Source organism: Ctenocephalides felis, unplaced genomic scaffold, assembly GCF_003426905.1.
Source record: "Ctenocephalides felis isolate EL2017-DRISC unplaced genomic scaffold, ASM342690v1 CF-g0.4_SCAFFOLD_00845, whole genome shotgun sequence".
NCBI classification, from domain to species: domain Eukaryota; kingdom Metazoa; phylum Arthropoda; class Insecta; order Siphonaptera; family Pulicidae; genus Ctenocephalides; species Ctenocephalides felis.
In genome coordinates, this window is record NW_020536999.1 from 5431179 (window position 1) to 5447737 (window position 16559).

Consider the following 16559-nt stretch of genomic DNA (forward strand, 5'->3'; position numbering starts at 1 on the left):
TTTACTGACGAGCAAAATATATGAATAATTAAAAAGGGACTCTACTGACGAACAAAATGCATGATAAATAATTAAAAAGGGACTCTACTGACTAGCAAAAGGCGAAATAAATAATTAAAAAGGGACTCTACTGACTAGCAAAAGGCAAAATAAATAATTGTAAGCGGACTTCTACTGACGAGCAAAATGTAAAAAAGATCGAAAATTAAAAGATGTCGTCATTCATATAAAATCCAAAATTTTCATTTAATGAATGTCATAGAAAAATAATTTGTTCTGAATTATTACTTTAAAAAAGAACCTCATGCAACTTGCCATGAGGCAAAATGCCAATAAAAATCTAGACTTAATTTAACCCTTTCCACTCGTGAATTGCGAGATTTATATGTATTGAAAGGATTTTTCCGAGTGAAAAAGCTTAAAAAATCTATGCACACTTTTTTTAAATATAAATACTATATTATTGATGTAAACTAAGAAAATATATAAATGGCAAACTGCCATTTACACCTAGAGTCACTTATAGATCTTTGGAAAGAAAGATTCTAGAGATAAGAATAATTTCAGGGCGAGAGTTAAATTATATAAAAATTTCACAAAATTTCAAAATTTTAAAAACACTGTATTATTGATGTCAACTTTTTTAAACCAAAATCTAAATTCACTGTAATAACTTTTTGGGAAAAAAAAATTCCTAAGGCAAACTGCCACTTACGCCTAGTACTTATGCGACTTAGCCATAGACATTACACTACATGGACTGCTAGTCCTTATATGTTTTTCGTTGTATATAGTGCGTCTGAGCGAACGTTGCCGACGACAATCGCGGACTATATCGATTGATCAAATGTCACAGGTGGATTCGATTTTATGTACAGGGAAAATATTATTAATATGATTAAAATAAAACATATGACATGTGACATTTAATCAATCGGGAGAGTCCGCGATTGTCATCGGCATAGTTCGCTCAGACATGTGACGTCACAAACCCTTCTATGTTTGGGCACTTACTTTGCGCTCGGCTAGCAGTCCATGTAATATAAAGTCTATGGACCTTGTTCATTTAAAAAATAGGTAATGGAACTATAACATTCTAGATCCTCCCCCCACAAAGTAATGCCTAACGGCGATTTTCTTGGGGGACCAGAGACAAGGGAAAAGGACAAAAGACCAGGAAATAGTTTCTTGTTTTTTCTCGTTATTTATTTATTAATTTATTCATAAGCAAGCCGTAATCAATAATAAAAGATATTATTTCAGGCTCTTGTCAAGCTTATTCATAATTAATATTAAAAGGATAGTAATTTTATAATAATCATAGTAGCTGCACGAATTTCGCTTCAGAAAAAAAAGAGCTGAAAAAAAGCATTCGAACATTAAATACAATGTTCATCATCAAGTTCATCATATTAAAGTTTATTTGACAACCAGTCAAGCTCAAAATTCTTGCACAAGGTTGAAAGTTATACTCATTTAAAGGCGATCAAATGATCAGACTACATAGATAAAGGATAAGGATTATGCAAGAAAATAGTTATTGAAATCAAATTGAGAAAATTCAGTAATGTCATAAAAAGCTTATTCTTTAAAAAGTTTAACTAGGGAAGCATGAAATTTTTTGCTGTCTAAGTTTCGGATGTTGAGTGGAAGTTTGTTCATAAAGCTGAATAATACCTAGACTGTCGATCGTATTGAAAGAGCCGGTTAATTTATATGTGCGCGCCTTAATAAGTTTGTGTCTATGTCTAGTGTTGTAGTTTGAGGAGGACGAAGCCATATCAAAAAGTTTCGAATTGTTTTTGATGAAAGATAATGTTACCAGCAGAAAAATGCATGGGACAGTTGGAATATTGTGTTTTTTAAATATGGGTCTGCAGGAAGCCATAGTATTATCCCTTAGTATCCTTTATTTTACATATAAACAAAGCAAGTAAGAATCTTATGCTAGCCAAAAATACACAAAACAACTAATCCTTTATCTTTATCTCACCGAATCCATCTGCCCCTCCTCGCTCTGCGAGCTATGTCCATCGGTATCGCAGCAGGCGCATCCTGATCCTCGTCATCGGTCTGCTGATCGGCCCTCTGCAGCATCAATTTAACCGTCTAAAGTTCTTCAAGGAGCAGAGACTAGCTGAACGAGCACTCGACCAGCCCGCAGACAGGATCTGGCGTCCTCCGGCACCGGAGGAAGGGACTGGGCGAGGCTGTTGAGGTCGATGAGGCTCTCGCGGCAGAGATTTTCTGGGTACTTCTCGTCGAACTGGGGAAAGGAGATAGAGGAAGAGGAATTAGTTGAAAATGAAGGTAAGTAACTGAGTATAGCGAAAGAAATGCCTTTATGCATCCCAGACCGGTCTTCTGTCTAGTTCCCGTAGGGTAAGTTATTGTACTCGTTCAAAAATTGGAAATGAGAATTTTTGCATATCTTTATGTTTCAGAGGTTTCTGAACATTTTTGGCATACCTTTGGTGCGGACACACACAGACTAGAGTTTATACAAAAACCGAAATTTTAGAAAACCGGTTTTCGATTTTTAATTTTACTAAAAAACCGGTTTTAACCGGTTTTCGAATTTTATATAGAAAATAAATTTTTGCTCGAACATTCTGTAATTTATTCGCAAATTTAGTGTAGTTTAGAGCTGTATTTGACTGAATTTATTTATTGTTCAATTTTATAGATAGTAAACAAAATTCATTTAATTTTAATTGGTAGAACCAAAAAATAATAGTTTATCTTGATTAAATAACTTTGAAAATAATTATTCGGTATTCATGCATCATTTTCACATATAAGAATGAAAATAGTTTTATGATAGTGAAAGAAAAGTTTTCGAATAAATAAAGATAATACATTTTTAAATAAAAAACATGCACTGATTTAAAAAAAAATAAAAAAATAGATACATGTTGTTACATACTTGTTAATATCAATTTTAGTTTTAAAAACAATTAAGCTAAACTCGCGTATTGTCTGTTCCGAGCAATTTCAATTAATTAATTTTAAACATTCTAATTGTTTTTTGTTTAATAAAATATTATTTAAAAAAACTGAGAACGTCTTTAGAATCGCTACTTAGACGTGTAGAGTAATAAATGTTTACTCACAAAATTTCCTGAAATAGAAAATACTCTCATACTTGCGACCAAATTATGCTTAATTGTTTTTAAAGCCTGATATAATAATTTCCAGTTTTTTGTTTTTTAATTTGTGGCTTCTAGGGTTTAAAACTCTTTTTTTTCAAGTTTGAGTAGAGGAAGTTACTTCTTCAAGGAGAAGTCACACTGATTTAAATTAATATAAACACTGGTATAAAAATCTAAATTAATATATACAAAACATTTCTGGGAACCATTGCAGACTGATAAGATATCAAATGCTATTGAAACGATATGGTTTCAAGAATCAAAACGCTTTTATCTATCTTTTACATTTGGCTATATTTATCATTTTCCATTTATACAGTGAAAACCGACTTTTTTCACTAAAAAACCGGTTTTCGAAATCCATAATTTTCGCAAAAAAAAAACGGTTTTTGAAAACCGATAAACCCTAGTGATAATTGACTTAGTCGATCAAAAATCGAAAATGAAATTTTTTGCATATCTTCACGTTTCAGAAGTTTCTGAACATTTTTGGTATACCTTAGACACTTTGGTGCGGACACACACACACACATATTTCTTTTAATGAGCAAATTGGTAATAAAAATAAAAAGAGACTTTACTGACAAGTAAACTTATGAAAAAAATTGAGGATATATTACTAATAAATAAAAATTAAAAGAAGATAAGAGTAAACTAATAAATAAAATCAAAAAGAAACTAAGCACACTAAGATAAAAGAATAAAAAAGGACTCTACTGACAAGCAAACTGATAATAAAAATAAAAAAGGGACTCTACTGACGAGCAAATTAATAATAACTATCTGTAAGTGGAATTCTGTCTTAAGGCAATTAAGGCATCGTACCTTAAGGCAAATTGCTGCAACTTCCCGTACCAAATATTATCATTTTTTTAAAAACGATTAACATTTTTGAAAAAATTTTACTTCGAAAAAATTATATTTTTGAGAAACTATAAATTTGACAAAACATTACTTTTTTTTGAAAAAAAAAATTATTTTGGGAATAAAATGTTTTCTTTATTTTGACATTTTTAGGAAATTCTGAACTTTTTAACTTCCCGTAGGGTAAGTTATTGTAATCGTTAAAAAATCGGAAATGAAATTTTTGCATATCTTCACGTTTCAGAGGTTTCTGAACATTTTGGCATACCTAAGAAAAAATGGATATATGTGTGTGTGTGCGCGCGTGTGTGTGTGTGAGAATACAAATTTTCGTCGTCTTTCAATGAGCAAATTTGTAATAAAAATAAAAAGGGACTCTACTGACGAGCAAAATATAATAATAAAAATAAGAAAGAGACTCTACTGACGAGCAAACTAATAATTAAAATAAAAAAAGGACTCTACTGACGAGCAAACTTTAATAATAAAAATAACAAAAAGACTCTACTGACGAGCAAATTAATAATAAAAATAGGAAAGGGACTCTACTGACGTTGCTCGGGATAGGGATTAATAATAAAAATAGGAAAGGGACTCTACTGACGTTGCTCGGGATAGGGATTAATAATAAAAATAGGAAAGGGACTCTAATAATGAAAATTAAACTGACGAGCAAACTTTAATAATAAAATAAAAAGAGACTCTATTGACGAGCAAACTAATAATAAAAATAAAGAAGAAACTTTACTGACAAGCAAAATAATAATAAAAATAAAAAGAGACTACTGACGAGCAAACTAATAATAAAAATAGGAAAGGGACTCTACTGACGAGCAAACTATTTTTTTTTTAATAAAAAAGGGACTCTACTGACGTACAAATTAATAATAAAATTAAAAGAGACAAATTAATAGCAAATAATAATAAATATAAAAAGGGACTCTACTGACAAGCAAACTAATAATAAAATAAAAAGGGACTCTACTGACAAGCAAACTAATAATAATACTATATAAGTGATGCTTAGAACTTTAGCTAGAATTAAAATTAAAATCCGAATTATTTTCGATATTCAAAAAATATATTTTTTGAAAACTAAAAAAAAAATTGAAAAAAAAGAATTAGTGTCTTAATGTCTGTCACTAGGCATCAAGACATTTACTAGAACTTCCCATACCAAACATAATTTCTTTATTAAAACTAATCAAATTTTTGAGAATTTTGAGAGAAAAAAAATGACTTTTTAAAAAAATTGAATTTTATTTGAATTGAAATTTTGAACATTTTGTTTTGAAGCAATCGCCCTGTGTGGCTTATTTAGAGTCAAAATATCAAAGCGCGTAAGCGCCGCATAGTCTAAACAAGAAACAAGCATAAAAATTCGCAGAATTGGTAAAAAAAATCTGTTCACACACACACACACTTTTTAACTTCCCGTAGGGCAATTTATAGTAATCGCAAAAAAATCGAAAATGAAAATTTTTATATATCTTTACGTTTCAAAGGTTTCTGAACATTTTGGCATATCTTAGAAAAAATGGATGTATGTGTATGATGGATGAAGCGATTTGAATAATTCAAAATACATTCGATTCGTATTGATAAGGAGACGTGCTGATTAGTTTTTGGCGTAAGTAGGTCTAGCCGTTCCGAAGATATGGGGCAAAAAGTGCTAAAAACGGTAACTCAGTTTTTAAGATAACGGAGCGTCCGATTTTAATAATTCAAAAAACATTTCACTTGTATTGACAAGATGAATTGATCAAATCTAGCGGTTTCGGAGATCTAGTAAAAAAAAGTAAAAAAATGCCATGTGGTAGAGAAAAATGATTATTAGGCATAAGCACATCAAATCGATAAAACGTCGATAAAATGTCTAATTTTTGGACAAACGCCCAGAAAAAAACGTCACTAATTTTTGCAAACTTTGACGAATTTTTTAAATTGAACGACTTGTCGTAGGACCGTAATATTTTTGGATTTTTTGGCTAAAACAAAATAAATACAATCTATATCTATCCCCCTTACATCAGCTTTCAAGCTCCGTCCACTCCCCGTCCTCGGCGGCCCAGGACTATCAGGTCCCTTCTGCTTCTCCTCAAAGTACCTAATCTTCTGTGCAATAGTCGCCATAGAGTCCCTCTTGCACTCGCTAGCCAAAACAGCATCAATACTTTCAAAATCATCCAACTCTGCAATTTCCTTCTCCAGGATCGCAATCAGCTTCTCGCACTCCAACTTGACGGTGAAACAGGGCTCCGGAGCCGTGTCCATCAGTTTGATGGAGTTGGTTAGTTTGTGAGCGCCTACCAGGAGGGTTTTGCCGGTCTGTTGCATCGCGGTGACCACTCGGCCGGTTCGGACGCTCAGAGACCGAAGGTAACAGACGTACTTTTCGGCTAGGGTGGTGCGGTCCTTGAGGTCCAAAGCTGAAAAAAATAAGTAGTTTAGAGATTTAGGTTTAATAATAAGTACTAATTTCTATTTTTCTTTTGCATCACTGGATGCAGATCTTAGGTTTTTCTTTCTTTGTTCAATTCTAAGCCATGCAATTGATCTTATTATATATAAAAAAGTAGTTTAGAGATGGGCTTATTATATCCACTGAACAACTCCGACGACTCCGACCAACTAATAGGTCCTTTTCTCGTCTCATAGGCAATTTTATGCCTTTCTAACCCAAACTAGTGGTGCATGGCACCGTGCCTTAAGGCAAATTGCTGGAACTTCTCGTACCGTAATGAAATGTTCGAGGAATGAAAATATACAATTATCAATGAAAATTATTCAATTATTAATTGCAAATTTTTAAATATTTTCAATTTTTAAATTAGGTAGCAAACGTATTCTATAGGATGGTCCATCTAGATCCATCTAGTGGTCCTAGTGATCTAGTGATCTTACGGTTTAGATATTTTTGTAAAGAAAACATATTAAGTATTATACATCGTTAGAAAGGTCTCAAAATTCTTAGTTTTTTTCTCATATATCGCAACTTTGAATTTTGCACGGTTTGCACGGTGGCCTACAGGCGAGTTGCTATCGTAAAATTCCAATTTTTAAATGGGCCACCCTGGACAAGCCTATATGTGTTTACGAGAAATTTGTTCATTTTTTTAAAATTAAATTTTTCTGGTAATTCTGATTTTTCTGGTAATTCTGATTTTTCTCAAAATTTCGAAATTGTTTTAAAAGTTCGATTTTTTCAGAATTTTTGAAAAAAAAAATAGATTTTTTGAAATTTTTGAAAATATTCGATGTTTTTTTAAAAATTTTGAAATACTATAAAATTTCTGTCAGAAATCGTTTTTTTTTAAATTCCGATATTTTTTTAATTTTTTATATAATTGAAAAGGGACTCTACTGACGAGCAAAATGCAAAATAAATATTTGAAAGGGACTCTACTGACGAGCAAAATTTAATTAAATAAATGAAAAGGGACTCTACTGACGAGCTAATTGCAAAATAAATATTTGAAAGGGAGTCTACTGACGAGCAAAATTTAATTAAATAAATGAAAAGGGACCTTACTGACAAGAAAAATGATAAATCAATAATTGAAAAGGAACTCTACTGCCGACCAAAATGATAAATCAATAAATAGTTGAAAAGGGATTCTACTGACGAGCATAATGCAAAATAAATATTTGAAAGGGACTCTACTGACGAGCAAAATTTAATTAAATAAATGAAAAGGGACTCTACTGACGAGCGAAATTTAATTAAATAATTGAAAAGAAACTCTACTGCCGACCAAAAATTTCAAATGATATCAAAATTTAAAAAAAAACGATTTTTTACAAAAATATTTCAAAATTTTCAAAAAAAATTGAATAAATTCAGAAATTAAAAAAAAGGATTTTTTTACAAACAATCCAAAAAAATTGTATAATTTTTCGATATTTTACAAAAAAATCTAAAATTTGAAAAACTTTAAAAAATATCAAAATTAAAAAAGAAAATCGGTATTTTTGATTTTTTTTTCTAAATTTTTTGAAAATTTGTAAGTTCTTTTTTTGGAATTAGCAAAAATTTAAAAAAATATCAAAATTATCCTACAAAAATTTTAGAATATTTAAAAAAATAATTTTTTTTTTCAAATATTTAAAAAAAAAATTGAATTGTTATTACATAATTTACAAAAAAAATCTAAAATTTGAAAAATTAAAAAAACATCAAAATTTAAAAAATCGGTAATTTTGAATTTTTTTGGAATAAAAAATTAAAAAAAATAGCGAAATTGAAGAAAAACGATATCTTACAAAAATTTTAGAATATTTCAAAATTTTCAAAAAAATGATATTAAAAAATTAGAAATAAAGGTTTTTTGACAAAAATTTCAACAAAAAATGAATAGTTTTTACATAATTTAGAAAAAAAATCTAAAATTTGAAAATTTTCAAAAAACATCAAAATTTAAAAAAATGGTAATTTTGAGTTTATTTCAAAATTTTGAAATTTTTTTAAAAGTTCTGTTTTTGGAATTTTTGAAAAAAATCGATTTTTTTAGTTTCAAAAAAAAAAACGATTTATTTTGAAAATTTCGAATTATTCTAACATTTTTGAAAGAAATCGATTTTTTTTTTAAATTTTGATATTTTTGATGTCAAAAATCGAATTTTTCAAAAATTTTCAAAATTTCGACAAAAAATCAAATTAAAAAAAAATTTAACAAATTTCTTGTATAGCTTATTTTCATTCCTCGAATCTTTAATTAGGGTACGGATAGTTCTAGCAATTTGCCTTAAGGCTACCACTACTGTTGGGTCATTTTGTACCTAGAAAGCCTTTGAGACGAGAAAACGACGTATAAGAAAAAAATCTCAAGCAAATGATAATAAAATAGCATTGTCATGGCAACGCTATCTTATGCTTGAATCTTGTTAGTAAATATATAAAAATATCTAAGTATTTGATGTGCTGTTATGTGCCGACACCCTTTTCCATTTAGCGTCGCATTTATGCCTCTATGTGCATATTACCACATTTATTACTCTATGGACTCTACATCTCTAGAGTTCCACTCTACATTCTAAGGACCTCTACAATTATCACAAGGGCACATTCTCTCTCTGGACTCCAAAAGCAACACATAACCTTATAATAACCTTTAATGAAGTTCTGTATAATAATATCTATATTCTGTAATAAATCTATAAAACTTGTGTTGTGTTTTGAAATACCAAAATTACCTCCATCGCTGAAGGCAAATTTTTAACAGTGCGATCAGGCGTATTCGACATATAAACAAGCAAGGAAGCATGCATCATCAAAGATTCTGTTATCATAACATTCTTCCTTGCTGTGTTTATATGTAAAATACGCAAATACTTAGACAATTACCCACTTATCCTTTATCTTACCTATTTCTGTCATAGTAGTAGCCTGATGCAGCAACTGTTCCGTCTGACTCCTAACAAATCGTTCCCTGTCCGACATAATCGAGGCTCCGGCAAGGCGTCGTCGTTGACCTCCTCCTCCTCCGAAAATCGGCGACGAATTTAGAGATCTGGAGGACGAGGCACCACCATTCAAGTCGCCCCCAAAATCCGGCTCGAACGAGAAACTATCCCCGACGCCCCTTTTCGAATTTGAAGCCAGATCGTCGATTGATCCTGTTTTGTTTCCGCGGCAGGAGGGTAGCATTTTGGAGGACAGGAATTGTTTTCTTTTGGAGGTTTGGGATGGTGTGATTGGAGGTTGTTGGTACTTGGTGAGTGTTATTTTGTATTAGGAAGGTGTTTTTTAGTCGTCTTTTGATGACAGGATGGAAGTTGAATTGTTTTGACTTTTTGGCTTTTGTTTTGGGGGTGAGTTGTCATTGTCAGTTGTCATTTTGTTGACAATTGAATAAGGATCGATTTGGCCATTGGCAAGTTGATGGGTGTAAAAAGGGACTCTACTGACGAGCAAACTGATGAAATGATTAAAGTGAACTAATGGTGTATGTCATCGTGCCTCAAGACAAATTGCTGGAACTTCCCGTACCATAATGAAATATTCGAGAAATTTTAAACGTTTTCAAATACATTATTACAAATACTGTAACTCTCATTATTTTTGCTGAATGTAAAAAGGGACTCTACTGACGAGCAAAATGATAAATAGATAAATATGAAATATAGACGAGTAAAATATGAGATAAATATTTGAAAAGGGACTCTACTGACGAACAAATTGAAATATAGAACGTTTTATATAAAAGGGACTCTACTGACAAGCAAAGTATAAGAAAAAAATACATAGAAAAGGGACTCTACTGACGAGCAAACTAAAATAAAAACAAATAGAAAAGAAACTTTGCTGACGAGTAAATTAAAATAAAAAACGTGAAATAGAAAAGGGACTCTACTGACGAGCAAACTAAAATAAAAACAAATAGAAAAGAAAATTTGCTGACGAGTAAATTAAAATAAAAAACGTGAAATAAAAAAGGGACTATACTGACGAGCAAACTCAAATAAAAACAAATAGAAAAGAGATTTTGCTAAAATTTGAAAATTTAAAAAAAAAATATCAATTTAAAAAAAATCGATAATTTTGAATTTATATCAAATTTCTGAAAATGTTTCAAGTTCTTTTTTTTTAAATTAGCAAAAAAAATTTAAAATATCAAAATTAAAAAAAACGATTTCTTATAAAAATTTTAGAATATTTCAAAATTTAAAAAAAAATCGAATACTTTCAAAAATTTTAAAAAATCGATTTTTTTCAAAAATCCTAAAAATATGAAATCATTTTTCGATAATTTACAAAAAAAAATCTAAAATTTGAAAAATTAAAAAAAAAAACATCTAAATTAAAAAGAAAAACTCGGCAATTTTGAATTTTTTTAAAAATTCAGAAGAATTTTTAAGTTTTTTTTGGAATTAGCAAAGATTTAAAAAAATATCATAGTTGAAAAAAAATCCAGTTTTCACAAGAATTTTAGAATATTTCGCAATTTTCAAAAGGAATCTAATATTTTAGAAAATTTAAAGAAATCGATTTTTTTTTCAAAAACTGCAGAAAAAATCGAATAATTTTGCGATAATTTACAAAAAAAAATCTAAAATTTAAAACATTTTAAAATAACGAGTAAATTAAAATAAATAACATGAAATAGAAAAGGGACTCTACTGACAAGCAAACTCAAATAGAAACAAATAGAAAGTAGACTTTGCTGACGAGTAAATTAAAATAAAAAGCGTGAAATAGATAAAGAACTCTACTGACGAGCAAACAGCGAAAAAATAAAAAATCAAAGATCTTGCACTGATCAAATTAAATAAAAATCTACCTAAAAGATAAAAGAACTCTACTGACGAGCAAATTATTAGATAAATATTTGAAAAGGGACTCTACTGACGAGCAAACTGAAATGAAAACAAAGAGAAAAGGGACTCTACTGACAAGCAAAACATAAGATAAATTTTTTACTGACGAGCAAAATATGCAAGATAAATATTTAAAAAGGGACTCTACTGAAGAGCAAAATATAAGAAAATATTTGAAAAGGGACTCTACTGACAAACAAAATATGCAAGATAAATCTTTGAAAGGGACTCTACTGAAGAGCAAAATATAAGAAAATATTTGAAAGGGAACTCTACTGACGAGCAAAATATAAGAAAATATTTGAAAGGGAACTCTACTGACGAGCAAACTAAAATGTAATTCATATTATAAAAAAGAACTCTACTGACGAGCAAAATTTAAAAAAAAAATGAAAAGGGACTCTACTTACGAGCAGACTAAAACATAAGACAATAAATAGAAAAGGGACTCTACTGAGCAAAATGTAAAAAAATATTTGAACAGGGACTCTACTGACTAGCAAACTGAAATACAAGATATTTCATAAAAAATGAACTCTACTGACGAGAAAAATGATAAATAGATCGATAATTAAAAAGGGATTCTACTAACGAGCAAAAAACATCGAGAAGCTATTAAATAAAAATTAAAATATTTTGACCATTTTATTTTTGTTTTCGTGATGTGTTGTCATTGTGGAAATATTTAATCGAATATCGATGAAATTAAGATCGAATTGCCTACTGGCAAGTTGTAGAATGTTAGTGACAAAGAGTCTAAATATTTTATAAATTTTATAAGAATTTATTATATCAATCTTCTAAGATTCTTTTATAAATTTTTAATTCAACATATAAAAATATTATCCAAAAATTTGGTCAAAAAAAAAAAATTAAAAACTAAATGTTTTTATAAAATTTCATAAAAATTGGTCAAGCCAAGAATTTGATAAGAATTAACGTCAATCTTGTAAAAATCCTGCACATATGAAAATGAATTTTCAAAAATTTGGTCAAGAAAAATTAACAAAAGTCTCTGAATGTTTTTATAAAATTTCATAAAAATCAGTCAAGTCAAGAATTTGATAAGAATTAATATCAATCTTGTAAGAAAATTATACGGAATTTTAATCCTTTATATGAAAATAAAACCATTTATATATATATATATATATATATATATATATATATATATATATACATATACATACATACATATATAAAAGACAACTCTGTCGAATTATCGATCAAACAATTTGCATTCATGTTTTGTTTTTGTTTGGAAACGCCAAAAATATTTAAGGGTTGTTTTTGTTTGACATTTTTAGTGAAATTTTATACAAAAATAAATTTTATCGACAATAATTCAAGGTAAGCAAAGAAATGTAACAACAATATCATTTTTGTCTTGTTTTATTTTATTTGCCCATTTTTTTAATAAGAGCCTAACACATTATGTACCATTTTACAATCCTGATTAGATTCTTAAAATTTTCATAAATTTTGCCAAAACAATTTAGTACAATTTTTTTAAAGGAGTGCTTTTGAAAGTCGACGAGTTTAGAGAAGTATGAGTTCAAGGTTTGACAAAATGTGTAAATTCTGGAAAACTTGGGGCAAATGTGCCAATATTTTTGACCGTGGTGTTAGACATATTATTTACGGTTTTGGTTCCAAAATTTGAATGAACAAAATTAGTAAAAATTAACCAAAATACCCGAAAAATGGTTAGAAGTTCACCAAAGCCTTAGGTTGTACTTGGGCATTGAGTCACTTTGTCTGGGCTTGACGTTGAGTTCTGGGATACCCTATATATAAATATATAAATTAATATATATATATATATATATATATATATATATATTTCTAGTTATCATGGAGTCTGATAATTGCGAACGAAAAGATTGCGAAGAACTTCCCAAAATCGAAGACAAAGACGAAGGAATCCCCGACGAATGCTGGGAACAAAAATACCCCAACGACAGCCGAGACTGGATTTTGAAGGACGCTCTTGTCAAAAAATCTGACCCTTTGCCCTCATCTGTCACCAAACAGTCTTATGTGGCACCCAAAGTTTACGATGCACCAATAGGCAAGTAATAACAAAAAATAAAAATAAGAAAATAATAAATGTATTATTATTTTTTTTTTTGTTTTTTTTTTTAGGTAGACGTCGTGAGTTGGTTCAAGCTTTTCTATACAAAGAGTTATCTAAACAGGCCATAGAGCGTTTAAAAATGAGACCTGTCATAGAACCCTACAGAACCTCTTATAACATCGATTTTGACTATGGAAGTTTGCAGGTTACACCTGAGAAGGAGGAGCTTGTTAAGAAGTTGAAGTCGCCTTATAAAGATTTCGGGGATAAAGAAGACGTGAGTAGTCAAATTTATTTTTATAAATAATACTGGTGGTTTAAAGAATAATATATCTCGGTTACGACATGGTTGTGCAAACGGTGCGACCTGAAGAGCTCTTTGAAAGTAGACAATGCTTGTTATCAACGTGGTACAAGCCTGGTACTGTGTTAAAAAAAACATTATATTCAACAATTTCGTTAGAACAAAATATTTTTTTTCACTCAATAACATTAGAAAGAATGTAAGGAATAATATATTTCATTTGCAATATCGTCGTGCAAACGGTGCGACCTGAGGAGCTCTTGGAAAGTAGATAATGCTTCTTATCACCAAGGTACAAGCCGAGTACTATGTTCAGATAAATCATTATATCCAACAATTTTGTTCCAACAAACTATTTTTTTACTCAATGACATGAAAAATAATGTAACGAATTATATATCTCATTTACAATATCGTAGTACAAACGGTACGACCTGAGGAGCTCTCTGAAAGTAGACAATGCTTCTTATCAACAAGGTACAAGTGGGGTAATTTGTTCAGAAAAGCATTTATATTTAACAATTTTGTTTTGAAAACATATATTTTAGTACATGGTGCTATAAAAGACACTTGTGGAGATTTTATACTCAATTTGTAATATAGTAGTGCAAACGGTGTAACCTGAGGAGCTCTCTAAAAGTAGACAACGCTACTTATCAAGAAGGTACAAGCCTGTTATTATGTTACAAAAACCCATTATATCCAACAATTTTGTTCTAACAAACTATTTTTTTTACTCAATAGCATTAAAAAGAATGTAATAAATAATATATGTCATTTACAACATAGAGTACAAACGGTACGACCTGAACAGCTCTTTAAAACTATACAATGCTTCCTATCAACAAGGTACAAGCCGAGTATTATGTTCAGATAAATCTATATATTCAACAATTTTGTTGAAACAAAATAAATTTTATTACCGAATGACATAGAGAATAATGTAAGGAATAATATATCTCATTTACAACATAGTAGTGCAAACGGTATGACCTGAGAAGCTCTTTGAAAGTAGGCAACGCTACTTATCAACAAGGTACAAGCCAAGTAGTATGTTCAGATAAATCTATATATTCAATAATTTTGTTAAAAACAATTTAAATTTTATTACTCAATGACACAAAAAATAATGTAAGGAATAATATATGTCATTTACAAAATACTAGTGCAAACAGTACGACCTGAGGAGCTCTTTGAAAGTGGGCAATGCTACTTATCAACAAGGTACAAGCTTGGTACTATGTTAAAAAAAACATTATATTTAACAATTTTGTTAAAATAAAATTATTTTTATTACTCAGTGACATAAAGAATATTATGAGGAACGATATATCTCATTTACAATATGGTAGTACAATCGGTGCGACCCGAAGAGCTCTTTGAAAGTAGTCAATGCTTCTTATCAACAAGGTACAACTATTGGACTTTGTTCAAAAAAACATTTATACATCACGTATTTATTCTAAAAGCATCAATTTTAGTATTTTACATCATGAAAGACTCTTCTAGAAGTATCATACAAAAATTACAGGGGTGTAGTACAAACAGTACGACCTGAGGAGCTCTTTAAAACTAAACAATGCTTCTCATCACTAAGGTACAAACCGCAGACTTTGTCCAGAAAAGCATTTATACATCGCTTATTTGTTCCAAAAACATTAATTTTAGTATTCGACGCTATTAAAAACATTTTCAAAAATATCATAAAAAATTACGGGGATTTAATACAAACGGTGCGACCTGAGGAGCTCTTTAAAATTAAACAATACTTGAATACTTCCTATCAACAAGGTACAAGTGGTGGACTTTGTTAAGAAAAACATTTATACATCAAAAACTCATTACAAAACCATAAATTTTGGTATTTGACGTCATAAAAAACACTTTCAGAAATGTCATAAAAAAATTACGGAGACTTAGTACAAACAGTGCGACCTGAAGTGGTAACCTCTGTTCAGAATTGCATTTATGCATCACGTATATAAAAAATATAGCGCAGACGCGCACTATCAAAGTAACGAACCATTTTAATAAGTGCTGATGTGCGACACTAGGGTCGCCACTTGTTATTAATGAATAATAATTATTATTATTTTTTCTATTCTAGTTGTTCCTGAAATATCCACTCTACAATTCCAACCAGACGACTTTCTGGATGCAAAACAAAAAATCCGGGAATATTACCGGAGTCACCGGAGGCAACTTGAGAGACCCTTTCAGAAAAAGCAACACTTTTACTACCCCTATTGATAGACAGTTTTATGAACCACCTCCTGGCAAATTTATATAATTATTTTAATACAAAATAATTATTTAATTTTGTAGTTTGTAGTTTTTGATTTGTCACATACAGGTAAATTTGTAATATATTTTATTTATCATATGTGGTTGTTGTAATATATGATTTAAGGAAAGGTATTTATAATTTGTTAGGGTGTCGTACAAACGGTGCGACCTGAAGAGCTCTCTAAAACTAGACAATGCTTCTTATCAACAAGGTACAAGTCGTGTACTGTGTTCAGAAAAATTATTATACATAACAATTTTGCAATAGATATAATAAATTTAGTACAGGATGTCACAAAAGATATTTCACCGCATAAACACTCAATTTACAACAATGTAGTACAAACGGTACGACCTGAGGAGCTTTTTAAAACTAGTCAATGCTTCTTATCAACAAGGTACAAGTCAAACACTTTATTCAAAAAAGTAATTGTATTTAACAATTTTGTTTGAAACAACATAAATTTTAGTACTCAGTGACATAATATATAAAGTAATAAATAATATGTCGCATTTACATTATAGTAGTACAAACCGTACGACCTGAAGAGCTCTTTGA

At 29.9% G+C, this 16559-nt stretch overlaps 1 protein-coding gene across 1 annotated transcript in view; it reads right to left on the bottom strand.

The window, feature by feature from the left end:
* The window catches only part of LOC113370319 (Krueppel-like factor 9), a 526951-nt gene that overhangs the window by 2015 nt on the left and 508377 nt on the right, over positions 1-16559 (bottom strand). The gene's annotated exons all lie outside the window — the stretch shown is intronic.